Raw genomic sequence first — 16,542 nt, 5'->3', positions numbered from 1 at the left:
TCAGAAACAAAATCTTTGAAAGAAGTATAATTAGAATTAATTTAAAGTTTAAATTAAGAAGTAATTTAAAAATACTGATAATATTACTTTAAATATAAAATCTAAAAAAATATTTAAAAAAATTAAATAAAGAATTATTCTATAAGTTCTATCACTTAGACAAAAAGGATTTGTTCAGGCTTAATGTAGGCAAACAATGCAGAAGTAATTTAAAAAATACTGAGAATATTACTTTCAATATAAAATATAAAATAAAGAATAATTCTATAAATTCTATAATTTGGACAAAAAAGATTTCTTCAGGCTTAATGTAAGCAAACAATGCAACCCATAATATCACTAAAAAGTGAGATCCTTTTATAAGAAACTGATGTTGAGCCATTAACACAAAGCTCTCTTTTTCTTTCTTCTCTGAAATAGCATTAGTTATTTTTTAATTTCTTCAGATCTTTGAAAGAGTAACACAGAGGGGTGCCTGGGCGGCTCAGTGGGTTAAGCCTCTGCCTTTGGCTCAGGTCATGGTCTCAGGGTCCTGGGATCAAGCCCTGCTTCAGGCTCTCTGCTCAGCAGGGAGCCTGCTACTCCCTCTCCTTCTGCCTGACTCTCTGCCTACTTGTGATCTCTCTCTCTGTCAAATAAATAAATAAATAAAATCTTTAAAAAAAGAGAATAACTCAGAAAAGAAAAAAAAATTATTGCTTTGTAATTTTTTCTAAGATAAAACGTAAATATTCTCTGAGACAAAATATACAATTCTTTTGTATAATCTAATTTATATCTTAAAGATATACTGTGTAAAACCCTGGCCAAAGAACTTAGCAAAGGATGTCAGTATACTTTTTTGATTGGTCAGTTAGTTCATATAGCTGAAGATTTGCCACAATCAGAAGTTAAATTATGGGATAAGCTCATAACCTAATCTTGTAGAAAGAGTCAAAAATAGCCAATGTGGTGGATAATAAAAATCCAAAGCTGACTTGCTGACTTGCACTTTAAGTACATTGGTTATTATTATAAATTCCAAACACCAAAGTTTTCATAAATTAACAAGTAACATTTAACAGGTATGTACTATTTTATAGTCACTGGATTAGGGGTCATATTTACAAGATCTCACTTGATCTGCATAACAAACCTGTGAAATGATTAATAATAATTATGATTATCTGATAGAGATATAGCTAAAATATTGGACTCACATATTTAAACAAATTGGCAACCATAACAAATCTTAATAGATACTTGCCCAGAGAATGCTACAGACAAACCAATGCTCCTTATTACTCTTTGGTCACAAGTCCCTGCACTGTTCTCTCCCTCATTGATGATGAGGCAGGTTTGTTCCTGACCTTGCATATCCTCATACCTAACCCTGGTTTTTGTTTGGCTTTCCAAGCAGATGTCCCCTGCTCAGACCTTGTCACAATGATATCCTGAGATGGAAGAGAGAAGAGTGATAGGAAGAGAGGTCCCAAAGACAACAATCTAAAGGAGAAACACTGCACCTACCTAGCACTACAATAATCTCTCTGTCTTCTCACAAAACCTGCATCCCTTTCCATTGTAGCAACACTATGTCCTTGATAATAACTACTTTTGTCCTTCCCTCAAGACAGAGACCCTTCCTGGGGTACAATAGTGAGTGCAGAGTGAGTGAACACAGCTCTGAATTCTCACTAAAGCTAGGGTTTATGGTCTTTTATATCCATTTTTTGAAAGTAAAAACAAACATTTAAACAACTTGTTACTGAAATTTTCCTAGCTAGTTAGAGGTTAAGCTGAGATTCAAACCAAGATCTAACAGATTCCCATATCCACTAGCCTGGAAAATATATTAGTATTTAGATAGAAAAACAGTCTAGGGTTCAAAGGAAAGAAGTAGACTTTGTGGGAGGGCATGTGTTTCTCCTATTTATGACTATTACTGGAATTTGGGATAAGAGAACTAAAAAAGTTTTTGTTTTTTTTTTCTACTTCCATGGAAGCAGAATTATACCAAGAGGAACTAAAACCTGGCATTCTGTTCCAATCAATTTTCTCTTTTTCTTTCCTACGCTACTTGGATCCATAGTGCTTTACAACATAATAGATTGGTATGGATGACAGGAATGGGTAAGAAATGTAAAAGGAAGGAGGAATTCAGAAATAAGGACGTTTAGAATTTTATTTTGAAAGTTACTAAAGAAGGCCAAAGGGTTTGGTTATGAAAAGAAAATTGAAAATAGTTAGCCTATTGTGGGAAAAAGATTCTGTAAATCTCAGTCAAGAGATTTTTTACCATAATCATGATAAATGAGAGTTTAAAGGGCATAATTTTATTTAAAGTATTCTGTGAATATTATTATTAGGTTATTATCCCCTCTGTGGTTTCACCAAAATGACTATAATCGCAATTTCAAAATGCTTTATATTGTCTAAGTCCTCTAGTGATAAGCAATCGCTTCTCTAAGTAAAAGAAAATTTAAGTATTAGCATATAAACTTTGTCTTTTGAATAATAGTTCCTAGCATCGTGATACTTGGTAACATTTTTATTAAGAATTATCAAAAGGCAACTATTTACTTGCTTGTTTCAGTGGCCAACCTCTAAAGATTACTCATATCAAAGAGAATGGCAAGTTGATATAAAAGCTCCCCAAATTTGTATTTGGTGGATTGATGGCAGGAATGGCCCCACTATGCAACAGCTCCCTGTAGCCAAACTCTACTCTGTATCCATTCTTCCCACATGACTCTGGGGATGGCCGTGTGCCTTGCTTTGGTCTATGGGACAACAGCCAACATAATAGAAGCAGAGACTTGAAAAGCACTTGTACACTGGGGGCTTGCAAACTTGCTGACAGGTGAACAAGCCCAAATTTGTCTGAAAGATAATGAACTACATTATTACCCTGTTGTTTGAAATTGTAGGTTTTATTGTTTTTCAAGTATGATGGGGCTAACAGATCAGGAGACAATTGCCATTGAAAAGATAAACTGTTACAGATTCCAAGAGAAGGGAGGATGTCATGCCCTGGGGTGGGGGAAATGGGGGAAACCCAGGGTTAGTTAGGAGGCCAAATGAGTAAGGGACAAGGAGGGCTGGAGCCTTTATTGTCATTTCTCCCTGAAGGAGAGGAAGAAACATGGTAATCAGGTTTAGGATTCGCTAGTCTGATTGGCTAGAATCATTTCAGCAGCTTCTAGAGCTTAGATAGAGACTCTCCCTAGTTGTTTGATACCTGGCCCTGGTGTGATTAGGCCTGGTGATAGGAGGCCCTGAGTGTGGTTGGGGTATGGCTCTAGATTGGTTGGTTTGCATATGAAAGGCATGTTTACTATCTCTAAGATATAGCTAGCCCTGGGAGGGGCGGTTCCTCCAGGGACAAAAAGGTCCCAAGATGTTAAAGAATCAAAACCAAAAAACAAAACAAAACAAACCTGAAGCAAAAAGGCGTGGGTTATACATCAGCCATCTCTGTTACCTTAGATGATAGCCAACTTTCTTACATTTGAGTGAGGTCATCCATGACCTATCAATCCCAGGCCAATATGCCAACTGACCACCGATGATGAGAAAACCTAGCCAAGATTAGCTGAGGCTGGCCCAGACCAGAAGAAAATACTCCCCAGAATCATGAGCTATATAAATGGCTATTATTTTAAGATATTGAGTTTTGGAGTGGTTGATATACCATGATTCAGGCTGTGTCCCAGTTTTCAGAGAAGAATTAATATAATGTTCAAAATATATTCTTGGGGTGCCTGGGTGGCTCAGTGGGTTAAAGCCTCTGCCTTCAGCTCAGGTCAAGATCCCAGAGTCCTGGGATCAAGGCCCACATTGGGTTCTCTGCTCAGCGGGGAGCCTACTTCCTCCTCTCTCTCTGCCTGCCTCTCTGCCTACTTGTGACCTCTGTCTGTCAAATAAATAAATAAAATCTTAAAAAGATTTTAGTAATAGTAATAGTAATAGTAATAGTATACACCTATAAGTGTTGTGAAGACTTAATAAAATAACAGAAGTAAAGCAGTTAGAACAATGCCAGTGGCATAGAAGACATTAAATATTATTTCTTCTATTATAATTTTTAATCTAAAGGGTTTCATTTTTACAAATAAATATAGTAGTGATTGTATTAGATACTCAATAAAGATTGTTATTTTGACATAGTAAATATAATAGGATTTACTCCTTTGTTTCTGCTTATATGTTTTGAAAATATACTTTGGGAAGAATTTTTGCACTTTCTTACTATTTTTTTACTGTAACTAGGTAAAGTATATAGATTAAACTGTTTTCATAACTTGTCTCATTTAATTTCACACTTCTCTTTTGATAAGTGGATATTTCATGCTAAGGTATAGAACTAAATATGTGTGAATTCCAATCTGATAGTTACTCAAAGCATCATTAGCATTTCAAAGAAATGTCAGAGAAAGTATCTAATAAGTAAGCATTTCCATCTCTTTTTACTCATCTTTGCCCTGTCTTTAGCATATAAATACCTGAATAACAATAAAATCTCAAATTTTATGTCAAGATAAAAACAAATTATGGAAAATGAGTGATTTTATTCTTGTAGAATAAATCATAACTTTTGTCTTCTGGGTCATTTTATTTCTCTTTAGAAAATAAAAAATTTCTCCATTTCCAGGGATTTGAGTGCTGATATTGATATTAATAGAAATCCTGTGGTGTTGGTTGTTATTTTTCCTCTCTCATTTGTGATTTTATTTCTTTGGGTCTTTTCTCTTTTCTTATTGATAAATCAGGCTGGAGATTTATCAATTTTGTTAATTTTTTCAAAGAACCAGCTCCTGGTTTCATTGTTTTTCTTTTTTTCTTTCTTTCTTTTTTTTTTTTAGTTTCTATACCATTTATTTCTGCTCTGATCTTTATTATTTCCTTCCTTCTGCTGGCTTTAGACTTGGTTTGTTTTTCTTTTTTCTAACTTCTTTTGATGTAAGGCTAGGTTTTTATTTGAGATTTTTCTTGCTTCTTGAGGTAGGCCTGTATTGCTATATACTTCCCTCTTAAGACTGCTTTTGCCGCATCCCAAAGGATCTGGATCCTTATGTTTTCATTTTCATTTGTTTCCATGTATTTTTTATTTCTTCTTTGATTTCCTGGTTAACCCATTCATTGTTTAGTTGCAATATATCTGTAGTCTTTACAAATTTTTTCTTGTGGTTGACTTCCAGTTTCATAGCATTGTGGTCAGAAAATATGCATGGTATGACTTTGATCTTTTTCTATTTGTTGAGGCCTGTTTTGTGACCTTATATGTGACCTATTCTGGAGAATGATCCATGTGTACTTGAAAAGAATATGTATTCTTGTTTTAGGATTGAATGTTCTAAGCATCTGTATTAAGTCCATCTGGTCTAATGTGTCATTTATGATAAAGAAACGCAAAGCTAGAGGCATCACAATTCTAGACTTTAAGTTATATTACAAAGCTGTAGTGATCAAAACATATGGTATTGGCACAAAAATAGACACATAGATCAACAGAACAAAATAGAAATCCCAGAAATGAACCCATAACTATGGTTAATTAATCTTCAACAAAGCAATAAAGAATATACAGCAGGAAACAGTCTCTTCAACAAATGATATTAGGAAAACTGGACAAAAACATGCAAAAGAATGAAATTGGACCACTTTTTTATATCATACCAAAAATATATTCACAATAGATGAAAGACCTACATGTGAGACCTGAAACCACAAAAATCTCAGAGAAGAAGACAGGCAGTAACCTCTTTGACATTGGCCATAATAACTTCTTTCCAGATATGTCTACTGAAGCAAGGGAAACATAAGCAAAAATAAACTATTGGGACTAAATCAAAATAAATCAAAATAAAAAAACAGTGAAGGCAACAATCAACAAAACTAAAAGGCAACCTACAAAATGGGAGAAAATATTTGCAAATGATATACCCAATAAAAGTTTAGTATCCAAGATATATAAAGAATTTATAAAACTCAGTACCCCCAAAATGAATAATCCAACTAAAAAAGAACAAACGCAAAGCTAGAGGCATCACAATTCTCATTGTGATGGGTAGAAGACATGAATAGACATTTTTCTAAAGAAGGCATAGAGAGGGCCAACAGACACATGAAAAGATGCTCAACATAACTGATCATCAGGGAAATACAAATCAAAACTATAATGAAATACTACCTCACACCTGTCAAAATAGCTAAAATCAGTAACACAAGAAACAACAGATGTTGGTGAGGATGTGGAGAAAACTGTTGGAGGGAATAGAAACTGGTACAGGTACTGTGGAAAATAGTATGGAGGTTCCTTAAAAAGTTAAAAAATAGAACTACCCTATGATAGGTGTTTACCCAAAGAATACAAAAGTACTAATTTAAAAGGATACAGGTACCCCAATGTTTATGGCAGATTATCTACAATAGCCTAATTATGGAAATAGCCCAAGTGTCCATTGACTGATGAATGGATGAAGAAGATGTGAATGTTATGGAGTGGAATATTATTCAGCCATAAATAGAATCTTATTGGAATGGAATGGAATGGAATGAAATATTGGAATATTATTCAGTCATAAAAAAGAATGAAATCTTGCCATTTGCAATAACATACATAGAGCTAGAGAGTATTACACTAAGTGGAATAAGTCAGTCAGAGAAAGACAAATACCATATGATTTCATTTATGTGGAATTTAAGAAACAAAACAAATGAGTAAGGGATGAAAAAGAAGAGAGAGAGACAAACCAGGAAACAGACTCTTTACTATCGAGAACAGCTTGATGGTTATCAGACAGAAAGATAGGGAGTTGGGTTAAGTAGGTGATGGGGATTAAGGAGTGCACTTGTGATGAGCACTGGGTGTTGTATGGAATTGTTGAATAACCATATTGTATACGTGAAGCTAATATTAAATTGTATGCTAACTAACCAGAATCTAAATAAAAACATAATAATTGGGGGTGCCTGGGTGGCTTAGTTGGTTAAATGTTTGACTCTTGTCAATCTCAGGTCACAGTCTCAGGGTTCTGAGATTGAGTCTCTTGTCAGGCTTTGTGTTTATTGGGGATTCTGCTTGAGATTTTCTCTCTCCTCCCCCCTCTAAACTTCTCCTGCTCCCTCTCTCCCTCAAATAAATAAATAGATTAAAATAAAACATATAATAATGAAAGAATAAAATGAGCAATGATTATAACAAACAAACAAAACACCAGCTATGGTGATAACTTCAATAAAACAGATATCAAGAAATCCCTGTGGACCTGGAAAATGGATAGGCAAAACCAAATCAGGTGATAGCAACAAAATCCAGAACTGGATCTGCAGCTATGTAGCTGTAGTGGTGAAAAGAAAATGAAACTGGATGGACCCTGCAACCCATGAAATTGCCATTAGATTCTGATTAACCAAAGGAAAGGGCCCAGTACTAAGCAGGATGCCAAGCAGTAGAATCTGAGAACAACTAGCAGAACTTGAAAAAATCCTGCAAAAAGACAACAGGAAGCAGCTTAAGCCCTTGAGAATCTCAGGAATATCCAATAAAGACATGCTTTTAGTAGGGCTAGAGACAGTCTGAACAAAATTTTCAGGAGCAGAACCTAAATTGAACAGGGTAAAAATATCAGAGACCTCAAGGAGAAAAAACATTTTATATAATGGGCAAGTGGGAGTGGCATGGGAGGCAGTGGTCCAGAGAAGGGAGACCTTGGACATAGTAGTAGTAGCAAAATACAATGTTAAACTTTGAGACTACTACTACTACTATGGAAAGCAAAGTGAATGGAGTTCTGGAGAACACCAAAGTAATGATAAATCTTTCTTAATCAAGCAGAGAAACTCTCCTATTTCTCAATACTTCATGGTAAGAACAAAGGAGAAAGTCCTTGAGCAGTGAAACGGGTAAAATTATTCTCATACGGTATGGCTCATGCCTATTCTCATATAGCAACCTCTTCTGAATGAATATTTCAGGACATCTCTTCTCATTAAACATGGTAAATAAAAAAGGATTTTAATAGAACTCCATTTAAAGACATTATAAGAAAAAGAAATGAAAATGAATGTTGAAGAGTCAATAAAAACAAATAAAAAATGTGACCCCGGGGCCCCTGGGTGGCTCAGTGGGTTAAAGCCTCTGCCTTCAGCTCAGGTCATGATCCCAGGGGCCTGGAATCGAGCCCCACATTGAACTCTCTGCTCAGCAGGGAGCCTGCTTCCTCCTCTCTCTCTGACTCTCAGCCTATTTGTGATCTCTCTCTCTCTCTCTCTCTGTATCAAATAAATAAATAAATAAATAAGATCTTTAAAAAAATTTCCTAAAAATGAGTATTCTGTTAAAAAAAAAGTGGCCCCAAGGAGTTTGAAAACTGCAACCCTAAAATTAAAAAGTATTTTTAATAAATTAAAATATTCTAAGATCTGAAGGAAAAACCTATATGATAAGTAGAGGCTCAGATATGAGATGCCTGGTCATTTCCTTTTCTTTTTCCCATTCACTCCATACAATTCAGTCCTAAAGTCATTAGATGAGGAAAAGTGAGATGCATCCATACCTTCAGTGGAGAATGGAGATTTGCAGTGACCCAGAGTTGAGAATCAGGGCTTAAAGAGGGTAATGGTGGTGCCCATGTTTGGGGCAATCCAGAATGGCATGTTGGGGTCCATGCAGGGTTAGGAGGGTGTCCACATGTGGAGTAGCCCAGTATGGAGTGTCAGGGTCCACCTGGGGGTGGGAAAGAACCTATAAAGGGGGAATGGCCTGGCGGAAGGAATTAGCAAAACAAGGAGAATATCCCTGCAGAGAGGTGGTCTAGGGTTGTCAAAACCATGAAACAGGGCAAGGAAAATGTCCCTGTCCAGAAGAGAAAAGTGTTCATGCATGGAGTAGCCTGGCATGGGATGTCAAAGCCCAATCAGAGAAAGGAGCATGTACAGCAATGGCCTGCTGTAAGGTGCAGCCCCAGGAGGATGAGCGGGGTGTTTACACAGAGAGATAAACTGGTATGGAGAATCAAATTTCAGTCAAGGGGAGAAAGCTGTCTGAGTGGTGAGGATGCGAATCTGGGAGATTTGTTATTTACAGAGAGGTTAATCAAATAAGCAACTACATGGATAATGGGAGCCACATTTCTTACCAAACAGTTTAAGGGAGAATTTTTAAATATGAAGAGGAAGAAAACTAGAGTGAACCTATGATGTTAGATTGGAATTGGAGATACCAATGTTTTCAAGATACATAAATAAAAAGAGATGTAAATATGTATTTTTGTGTATATGTATTTATACATATAGATTACCTACCTCTGTCAACTAAGAAGGTGTGGGAAATTGAAATCCCAGTAGCAGTAAGTAAAGCCTACATTTTGGCTTCTAAATATATTTTCCACTCAAATCAACAATGGTCCATTGAGAAATTACTATATTATAGCCAATGAAGGGAAGGTGTAAGATGAGCCTGGAACCTTGTGCCAGAAAGCAAAGAAGTACTCAGAGTGATGAGGCATGTTAGGAGGATAGAGAAGCGAGATTGGCTTGGCTCCAACTGTTTAGATTGAGGACAATTTTAGGAACAAAATAAGTTATGACAGTTAATGGGTTATAATCTATCAGATAAAATAGGAACACATGAGCCCATAAAAATATATAAATAAATGAATGATTTAAAAGTTTGATTAGGAATGAGAAATTTAAATAATTTCAATGACCTCCCCATAAAATACTTAATTATAAAGTGAGAAAGTAACACTGCAGTGAAGAATTCTGCAAGGTGCTATCCTAATCAAATGATCAAGAAGAACATCACCAATAATATAGCAAATAAAAATCTTGGCCCACCTGCTAGGATGCAATGAGAAAAACATAGAATCACTTTTGAATTTTCCTGCCAAAGATGCATAATCTAAATCTACTCAGGCAGAAATATGAGATAAAACCCAATTTTTTGAGACTAAAGAGACATGACAACTAAATGCAACATGGGATCCTCAGCTAGATTCTCTTCTCACAGAAATTATTACTGGGGAAAGTAGGAAAACCTGAATGAGGTCTGAAGAATAGATGGTAGCAATGTATTGATGGTAATTTTCTGATTTTGTTCCATTGTGGTTGTGGAAGAACGCACGTTCTAGCATGGTGTAGGAAATGCCATGCTAAAGTAGTATTTCTCTAAGTGTTGTTCAGGGATGCTTGGGGTCCCCAAGATCTTCTCAGGGGTTCCATGAGATCAAAACAATTTTCAGACTAATACCACGACATTTATTTGCCCTTTTCACTCTCATTATCTCATGAGTGTGCAATGGAGTTGTTCAGAGGTTACATGATGTATCTTTCCACAGTGGAAATGGGTGATGACTCTTAATGTCTTGCTGAAGGGACTGGCACACTATCACTTCTCACATCTACTGACAGAATAAAGTCATGTGTCTAAGCCTAAAGTAAATGGAGTGGGAATATAAATGCCACGTACTATACTGCAGTACAGTGTAACAGGAAGAAAAGGGAGTGAAGAATTGAGAGCAGTAATCACTTCTACCACAGAATACCTCTAATGTTTCCCTTTTAAAAATGATGCTTTCTCTAATTTTTGGATACATATCATTTATTAAGTTAAATACTTTCTTTCATATTCCAACTTTGCTGAATTATAAGTGAATATTGAGTTTCTGTCAAATGATTTTCTTCACCTATTGAGTTGATGATGTAGTTTTTCTCCTTTAATCTGTTAGTGTAAAGAACACATTTTCTTATGTTAAACACACTGGATATTAATGGGATGAACTGGCCAAAATGAATTTTCCTTTTAATGTCCCACTAAATTTGGTTTACTAGTACTTTGTTTAGGACTTTTGCATCTACGTTAATGAATGAAACAGGCCTGTAGTCTTTCCTTTCTTATACTATGTAGTTTTGATATGAATCTTACTAGTGTCATATGAACTAGTTGGAGAAAATTTCCACTTTTTCAATTTTCTACAGTGGTTTGTATAAGATTACAAAAAATTTAAAAAAAATTTATTTTATTTTATTTTTTTTATAAACATAAAAAGCCCCAGGGGTACAGGTCTGTGAATCACCAAGTTTACACACTTCACAGCACTCACCATAGCACATACCCTCCCCAATGTCCATAACCCAACCACCCTCTCCCGACCTCCCCTTCCCCTAGCAACCCTCAGTTTGTTTTGTGAGATTAAGAGTCTCTTATGGTTTGTCTCCCTCCTGAGCCCAACTTGTTTCATTTATTCTTTTCCTATTGCCCCCCCAACCCCCCAGGTTGCATCTCCACTTCCTCATATCAGGGAGATCAAATGATAGTTGTCTTTCTCTGTTTCTTAAGAGCTATATTTAATTTACCTTTAAAATGATCTGGGCTCAGACAGAGGATCATAGGAGAAGGGAGGGAAGAATCAAACAGGATGAAACCAGAGAGGGAGACAAAGCATAAAAGACTTTTAATCTCAGGAAACAAACAGAGGGTTGCTGGAGGGGAGGAGGTTGGGAGGGATGGGGAAGCTGAGTGATGGACATTAGGGAGGGTGTGTGCTATGGAGAGTGCTGTGAATTGTGTAAAACTGATGCATCACAGACCTATCCCCTTGTAACAAATAATATATTATATCTACTTTTAGGTGTATAAAAATTCTGTTTCTGATTTTGTATAGCAGTTTTTATTACTTTTTCATTCATTTCTGTTCATTACCATTTCCTTTTTCCTACTTTCCTGGGTTTTTTCTATCATTTCTTATAAAAATTTCTTTAATTTGTGTTTAGCTCATTAGTCTTTAGCATTTATTACTTTCTAATATAAAGATTTAACATTTCTAAGTTCCACTTATGCTGCTTTTACCATGTTTGATATTTATATTTACATTTTTATTTAAATATAAACATCTTTAAGTTAGAATTTGGTGTCTCATTTTTCATGAGTTACTTGGAATGTGTGTATTTAAATTCATATTGTGATGGGGATATATATAGGAGTTTTTAAAATGTACTATATATATGGATCTGAGTCTTTGGTGTGCATTGAAACTTGCATATAGCCAAGTTAAGATAGATTTTTATCAATGTTTCATGAGAATAGCATGTATTCTCTAATTGTTGAGTACCAAGCTCTATGTATTTTCTGTATTTTCCTAGATTAAGTTTATTAATTGAGCTGTTAAAATATTCCATTAATTGAGGTATGTTGAAATCTCCCTGTTTTAGTGGACTTGTGATTTTTCCTTCTACTTCTATTAAATATATATATAGCATATGATGCATATCATATGCATAATCTTTAAGTATATATATTTAGAATTTTATATTTCCCTGGTGAATTGAACATTGTAATATTCCATAGTGACTTTTTTTAAAAAAAAGATTTTATTTATTTATTTGACAGAGAGAGAGAGAGCACAAGTAGGCAGAAAGGCAGGCAGAGAGAGGGGGGAAGCAGGCTCCCTGTTGAGCAGAGAGCCTGATGCTGGACTCAATCCCAGGATTCTGAGATCATGACCTGAGCCAAAGGCAGAGGCTTAACCCACTGAGCCACCCAGGTGCCCATTCCATAGTGACTTTTTATAACCTGGAAACGCCTCTAGTGTTAAAGTCTACTTGGCTTGAAACTGATATAGTTACCCAATTTTCTTTGAGCTAGTATTTCTCAGGTATAACTTCTTTCATCTTTCCTTCCTTGTGTGGGGCTGTGTGCTCTTAGCTATAGCTGTGTCTGTTTTAAAGAGCAAAAATCTGGATTTTATTTTTCTACCATCTAAACAACCTCCTCATTTTAACTGGTGAAATTAGCAAATTTATGTGGATTTTGGTGGTTACATATTTCGATTTTGTTCTACTACTTTATGTTTTGATATCTATTTATCTTTCATATTCTTTTTTCATCTCTAGTCCCTTTTTTGTTCTTTTTTTCTCATTAGTATTTTTCTTATATCTTGGAATTTATGTAATTTATTTTTGTTCTTTTGGTATACTTAAAAATTTACCATACATTTTTAATTTAACAAAGTCTGAAGTTTAACAGTACCTTATCCACCCACTTCCTCAACAGTTTTAAGATTTTAGATCACTTGAAATTTACTTGTTCTCTAATACATGCTGTTCTTAGTGTTTTAATTCTGTTTACTTTTCCAAATCAGATATTATTATTTTATTCAGACTATTTTTATTTTAATTTGCATATATGTTTACTGTCTTATTTATTCATTATTACTTCCTCAGAACATCTTGAGATCATTTTCTTTCATGAAGTAACCTTTGAGATTTATCTTTTGGAAAAAATAAGTCTTGGTGATAAATGCTTTCAGTTTTTTAACTAAATAAATTTATATTACATTTTCATTTATTAAAAATAAGGTTTATAAAGTTCACAAGACTTTTTTAGACTGATGATTATTTTCTCTCCTACTTTGAAGATATTATTGTACTCCTTTTGGCATCTATCATTTTCTTGATAAGATGGCTATCATTACACCTATGTTTTTTGTTGCAGGTGACCCATCATTTCTCTATTTGCTTTGAGAACCTCTTTTGTATTTTTCAATTTCATAATAATGTATCTTAGTGTGGATTTCCCTTTATTTGTCCTGTTTGAAATACACTGTGTGTCCATGACCTTTGATTTCATGTTTTAACAGTTGTGGAAAAAATTCAGCCATTATCCATCACAAAACTTCCTATCCTATATACTCTTTTTATTTCATCCTGAATATCTGATTAAGTGCATGTTACCCTTATTATTCCATCTTTCATATCTTTTCATGTCTTCCTCATTTTTGCCTCTTTGGGTCTCTGTGCTACACTTTGGGCAATTTCTTCAAATTTCTCATCCAAGTTACCAATTCTCTCTTCATCTCTGCCTAATCTGCTATTTTGAAATTCCGTTCATTTAGAAGTTTTTTTAAAAGATTTTATTTATTTTACAGAGAGAGATCACAAGTAGGCAGAGAGCAGGCAGAGACAGAGGGGGAAGCAGGCTCCCTGCTGAGCAGAGAGCCTGATGCAGGGCTCGATCCCAGGACCCTGAAACCATGACCTGTCCTGAAGGCAGAGGCTTTAACCCACTGAGCCACCCATGTGCCCCTCATTTAGAATTTTTAAAAAGACTTTATTTATTTATTTGTCAGAGAGAGAGAGAGAGCACACGAGCAGATAGAGGGGCAGAGAGAGAAGCAGGTTCCAAGCTAAGCGCTTGGAACCTGCTTCTCTCTCTGGTCACTATGAGACCCAATCCCAGGACCTTGGGATCATGACCTGAGCTGAAGGAAGATGCTTAACTGACTGAGCCATGCAGATGTCTCTCATTTAGAATTTTTTTTTAAATTTCAAGTGTTATATTTTTCATATTGAGAAATGCCATTTATTTTTCAAATTTGCCTGCTATTTACTGATACTCCTTGTTTTTACTCATCTTTGTGATTGGGCATTTAGTTTTTGAAATATATTATAACTTCTAAATTTATTATTGTTTTATTTCCTATTTTCAGTAACAATGCCTATAGTCACTGGAAACTAGATATGCATTTGCTTTTTTTGATGATACCTACTTACAGTGATTTGCTATTTAAGGCGAATAGAAGTAATTTATTGTTACCTCACTACTTGATCTTAATCTATGAAACCCTGTCATTTCCCTCCAGAGAGACTTTATATTTGCCTTCAGTTTCCCTTGACTCAGCCTCCTAACTTTAATCACTGAACCAGGGCACAGAGTCTAAGTAGCAGTGCTATTATTGACATATGCACTCCGAGAAATATTGACTTTCTTGTCTTCTAATACACATTTTAGAGAGCAAAGCTTGTTAGAGCAGGCAACATCTAAAAGAATGTCCTGTTCAGATTGTATTTGTTCTGTTGCAGAAAGATAACTCAGAGCACTTCATCTGCCATAATACCTTGTAGTAAATTTTTTTTTATTATAAAAAGTGTATTCATAAAGATTTCAGTTAAATAAATCCAGTTAAGGGGCACCTGGGTGGATTGGTTAAGCGTTCAACTCTTGATTTCAGCTCAGGTAAGATTTCAGGATTTTAAGATTGAGTCCTGTATTGGGCTCCACACTCAGCACAGAGTCTCCTTAAGATTCTCGCCCTCTGCCCCTTTCCCCCACCACTCCCATCCCACTTGTATATGCTCTCTCTCTCAAAAAATGACATTAAATTAAAAATCCATCTCATTGTGACTCTAACTGATTTTACCCTACTAAATTAGGTAGAATTAATAATAAATTGCTTTGCCATGCATGTTAGCACTTTGTAATATATGACACACTATATAAATCAATAAATAATCCTGAGTATTACATAAATGAAGAAGCTTACTATAATTATGAACACAAAGCAAATCTTTTTAAAACTAAGATTCCCCTTAAATGTGTATTTATAAAGAACACGAAAGAAATTCATGGAGTTTTGGTAATTTTTAAGCATTCTAATTGCTCTAGGATATTCAGAAAAATGATAATCATGCAAAAATAATCATAGGTTGCATTTTGTATTTGTATCCTAAATCACTAAAGAGAACAAGGAGCGAAGATGGTGGAGAAGTAGCAGGCTGAGGCTACTTCAGGTAGCAGATCAGCTAGATAGCTTATGTAAACATTGCAAACACCTACAAATCCAATGGGAGATCCAAGAGAAGAAGAACAGCAATTCTAGAAACAGAAAGTCAACCACTTTCTGAAAAGTAGGACTGGCAGAGAAGTGAATCCAAAGCAACAGGAAGATAGACCTGGTGGGGGGAGGAGCCGGCTTCCCGCAAGCAGCAGAGCAACGGAGCACAAAATCGGGACTTTTAAAAGTCTGTTCCACTGAGGGACATCTCTCCAGAGGCTAAACCGGGGTGAAGCCCACGTGGGGTCAGTGTGGGCCCACGTCCCACAGGGTTACAGAAGGATCGGGGGTGTTTGAATGTCGCAGAGCTTGCAGGTATTAGAACGGGGAAGCCGGCTACAGAGACAGAGCTGAGGAGTGAGCTTTCAGCTCAGGGTTACCTTGAACCGGTTGCAGCCTGGGTGAGCTTGGAGCGTGGCCGGAGGCCAGGGAGACGGGAGTTATGGGGCGCTATTCTCTGAGGGCACACTGAAGAGTGGGGCCCCGAGTGCTGGGCTCCTCTGGGCCGGAGACCAGGAGGCCGCCATTTTCATTCCAGTCCTCCGGAACTCTAGGGAAAGCGCTCAGGAAACAAAAGCTCCCGAAAGTGAAACCGAATGGATTACTTAGCCCAGCCTCTGGTAAGGGCGGTGCAGTTCCGCCTGGGTCAAAGACACTTGAAAATCACTACACCAGGCCCCTCCCCCAGAAGATCAACAAGAAATCCAGTCAGGACCAAGTTCACCTACCAAGGAGTACAGGTTCAATACCAAGGAGAGCAGAGGAATTCCAGAGGAGGAGAAAAAAGTAAAGCACTGAACTCATGGCCTTCTCCCCATGATTCTTTAGTCTTACAGTTAATTTAATTTGGTGTTTGGGTTTTTTTTTCCAATTATTTTTCTTCTGCTAAATTTTTAAAAAATTTTACCCTTTTCTTTTTTAATGTTTTTAAACTAGTTTATCTAAT

General features: G+C 35.9%; 1 protein-coding gene across 12 annotated transcripts in view; it reads right to left on the bottom strand.

Annotated features, from left to right (window-relative positions):
* ANKS1B (ankyrin repeat and sterile alpha motif domain containing 1B) overlaps positions 1-16,542 on the bottom strand; it is a 1,094,885-nt gene that overhangs the window by 453,074 nt on the left and 625,269 nt on the right. The gene's annotated exons all lie outside the window — the stretch shown is intronic.

The sequence above is a fragment of the Mustela nigripes genome, chromosome 6, assembly GCF_022355385.1.
Source record: "Mustela nigripes isolate SB6536 chromosome 6, MUSNIG.SB6536, whole genome shotgun sequence".
Taxonomy (NCBI): domain Eukaryota; kingdom Metazoa; phylum Chordata; class Mammalia; order Carnivora; family Mustelidae; genus Mustela; species Mustela nigripes.
Note: the sequence above shows the minus strand (reverse complement) of the source record. Positions and strands in the feature narration are given on the sequence as shown.